This window comes from Myotis brandtii, unplaced genomic scaffold (assembly GCF_000412655.1).
Source record: "Myotis brandtii unplaced genomic scaffold, ASM41265v1 scaffold2271, whole genome shotgun sequence".
NCBI lineage: Eukaryota > Metazoa > Chordata > Mammalia > Chiroptera > Vespertilionidae > Myotis > Myotis brandtii.
In genome coordinates, this window is record NW_005358524.1 from 139,500 (window position 1) to 143,486 (window position 3,987).

The 3,987-nt window shown below is 45.1% G+C and overlaps 1 protein-coding gene across 3 annotated transcripts in view; it reads left to right on the forward strand.

Annotated features, from left to right (window-relative positions):
• LOC102241645 (DLA class II histocompatibility antigen, DR-1 beta chain) overlaps nt 1–3,987 on the forward strand; it is a 155,201-nt gene that overhangs the window by 33,569 nt on the left and 117,645 nt on the right. The window lies entirely within an intron of this gene.

Genomic DNA, 3,987 nt, shown 5'->3' on the forward strand with positions numbered 1-3,987 from the left:
GTTAAAGCCTGGGGCACAGCCTGTTAAAATCCACCAATATTCAATTCCAAGGGAAGCATGCCTAGGAATCCAGGTCCACTTAGACCAGCTGCTTCAGTGGGGACTTTTTAAACAATGCAGGTCTCCATGGAACATGCCTCTCTAGCTTGTCAAAAAGCCTGGGACTAACAACTACCACCCAGTGCAGGATCTACAGGCTGTTAATGAGGCTGTTATAACCCTGTATTCAGCATTGCCGAACCCCTACACTCTTCTGGGACTCATCCCATCAGAGGCGGAATGGTTTACATGCCTAGATCTAAAAGATGCCTTTTTCTGTCTTCGATTAGTGCCTTCCAGTCAGCCTCTCTTCGCTTTCGAATGGGAAAACCCAACTACAGGGGCCAAGGAGCAGTTCACCTGGACCAGACTGCCACAAGGGTTCAAGAGATCCCCTAATCTTTTTAGTAGAGCACTAGCATCTGATCTGTCTAAGTTCCCAGGACAGGACTTGGGGTGTGTTCTACTCCAATATGTAGACGACCTCCTACTGGCCAGCTCCACATGAGCTCAGTGCTGGGAGGGAACACAAGCCCTTCTGGAACTATTAATTGAAACAGGTTTTCGGGTGTCTAAGAAAAAGGCACAGATTTGTCAGAAAGAACTCAAGTATCTAGGCTTCCGGATCACCCGAGGGAAACGAAGTCTAGGGACTGAAAGGAAGCAGGCCGTATGCGCCATCCCAGTCCCTAGCACCAGGCGGCAGATTCGGGAATTCCTGGGAGCGGTAGGGTTCTGTTGAATTTGGATCCCAGGGTTTTCAGACCTGGCCAAGCCTCTCTATGAAGCTTTAAGAGGGGAAGAGAAGGCACCCATCGACTGGGGTCCCGAGCAGGAGAAAGCCTTCATCACCATAAAGGCAAAGCTCACTGAGGCCCCGGCACTGGGGCTACCAGATGTGATGCAGGACTTTAATCTTTTTGTTCACGAGAACAGCGGGGTAGCCCTAGGAGTTCTAACCCAGGAGTCTGGACCCTGCAAAGACCAGTAGCCTATCTCTCCAAGCGGATTGACCCGGTTGCCTCCGAGTGGACCCCGGGCAGATACTCAATGCTGCCTGTGCTGATCACAAAACACTCGTTTCCCAGATTTATTGCAACCTACAGGCTTAACACAGGTGAGTCCATGGGGTGACACGGGAGGGCTCAAGACCTTGTGTGATGCTGCCGATGGCAAGCTGCCTGTTGTTCCACAAAAATCTGTGTTTCTGGCCGAGCCGGGGTGGCTCCGTGGTTGAGCATCGACCTATGAACCAGGTCAAGGTTTGATTCCTGGACAGGACACATGCCCTGGTTTCAGGTTTGAACCCCCCATTTGATGTTTCTGTGTCTCTCACCTTCTCCTTTCCTCCCTGAAAGCAACTAAAACTATATATTTTTTTAAAATCTGTGCTTCTGATTTTACTAGTTTCTTCCCAAGATGTTGTGATGCATTTTCCTTAAACACAAAGCTGTGGCCCCAAGAGTGAAGATCAGAGACTGTACAACTTCTGAACTGACTACCACTGTCCCCCAGAAACCAAGTCAAGAGCTGTTTCCTAGGATGGAGCCCAAGTTTCCTGTGGAGCAGAGCAGGGCTGCCTCCCCTCCTGCTCAGTGGGAGGTCCGGCCTGGGGCCACCTGCAGGACTGACCCTGTGGGGGCAGCTGTTAGTTGCTTTACCTGAACTCTCCTTCTATTGAGTCAGCTTGAGGAAAAGTGAGATATAAAAGCAGCAGGTTTTGTCACACATAACTGGACAGCATACAGAATTTAAACCACAGTTGTTGATACATTCTTTTTTTAAAAAAATTTATTTAAGAGAGAAAGAAACATTGATGTGAGAGAGAAACATTATCTGTTGCCTCCTGTACACACTGGACCGGGGACTGAACCCGAAACCCGGGCATGTGCCCTGACAGGGAATCAAACTGGCCCCCTTTCAGTGCACAGTACGACGCTCAACCACTGACCCACACCAGCAGGGCTGTCCGTTCTTTTTAAAATAAATTGCTGTGATTTGTAAATTTATGTCAAATTTGTATAAACACATTTGATAGTGTTCTCTTTGACTATATCTCAGTGTATTCTTTATATTGAATTGCTTTGTTTGCCATTCTTTTTCATCCAAATCTAATGTGGACCTTAGCATGTCTTTCCCAGACTGTCACACATCGCGATTAGTGAATTTTTAGTAAGTTATGATTGTCTGTTTGCTAAATTAAAAGTGATATTCTCCTAGTTGCCTCTGTATACCTGCCCACAGTACTGAATTACCACTGGGGTCTAGGGACAGAGTTTGTTCTCAAATCCAGGAACAGGAGTGATTTCTTCCCAACCTCGCCAAGAAATTCTGACTTTTCCACATTAACAGAAACATATTTTCCCAAAGTAAGTGAGACACACTTTCTGGTCTGATTTCAGGGGGTCTACCTTGCACTCAACATGCTGAAAAGCCTGAAATCCTGATGAGAATAGTGGTTGAGTTTAGGAATTGGGGGAACCGTTGTCTTTAAGAAGGAGAAGGTGTGTGCGGGAGCTCTGGGTGTCCTTACATAAGATAAATACAAAGCTTGTCATTTCCAGAGAAGGGGACAATGGTGAGGCGGGAATCTTGTCCAGGAACCGGAATTGCTCTGCTGCAGCCGCCTCAGTTTATGGGAAATGCGGTCACTCACTGAGAGGAGTAGCTTGTGGGCGTGCACATCTGTGAGTGAGGGAGGGGAGTGCTTTCCCTGGAGGAACAGTCTCTTCAGAAGGTGAATGCGAGGTGGTGGGTGCAGTGGCTGAGCGTGTGGGTCTGAACCACATCGCTGGGCTCAACCTGGAGGGCACCTTTACTGCCTGTGTCCTTGCAAAGGTCCTTCAACCGCAATCACTCTATTCTCTCCAACTGTAGGGATGAAGGGCACTTAGCTCACCGAGATATTAAACAAAAATCTGATGCAAAGAAAGCCCCTGAATATTCTGGTTATGGAGTAAAATGCTCAGAAATGCTCAATAAATTTTACTCACTTTTATGTGGAGGTATAATTGACATATGGCGTTATATTAGTTTCAGGTGTACAACGTAAAGATTGGATATTTGTTTAGATTGGAAATGACAACCACAGTAAGTCTGGGTAACATCTATGCCACACATAGTTACTAAACTTTTCTAGTGATGGGAAAATTTAAGACAGTGGTTCTCAACGTGGGGCATATGCCTCACAGGGGGGTAATTTGATTTTTAAGGGGGGTAATTCAAGAATAATTTATTCACAGTGAATGTTTTGCATTTCTTATGGTTCTAAGGGCCTCATATACAGTATATAAATATATATTGTGACATATTTATGCATTTCAGTTCTCTATTATATGTTTTGAAACTTTATTTGCTATTTTTTCATATCACTTCATACCATTATTTTTTTAACAATTTCTTAGTGATTTCTTCCTCAGTACTTCAACTGCCTTTTCATTCTTTTATTTTTCTCCTTCATGGATGTCATGTTCTAAGCCCTTTCTCCGAGTGTATTGCAGAGGTGCCCTGAGCTCAGTGACAGCACCAGGAGAGAAACCTGAAAAACCTTTTCACTCAGGATAAGTTATTGAACAACTTTCCATTTCCTTCAGTGAGTGACATTCCTCCCTGTAAAGAGTCACTGTCCAATCATACTGTCCAATCAGCAGCTACAAGCCTGTCACAACGTTAGTTACCAGGGAAGCTGCTCCTTGAGGTGTCCTTGGAATCACAGTCTTTCCCAGTATTGAAACACCTGAAAGATCACAGTGGCTTTAACTGTGAAAGGTTAAGTCATTTCCCCAAATCTGCAACACTAAGTTGAGGTACAACAGGGAAATAAGCCAGTCAGAGAAAGACAAGTATCACATAATCTCACTCATATGTGGAATCTGATGAACAAAATAAACTGATGAACAAAAAAGATCCAGAGACATAGAGGCACAGAACAGACTGTCAAACCTCAGA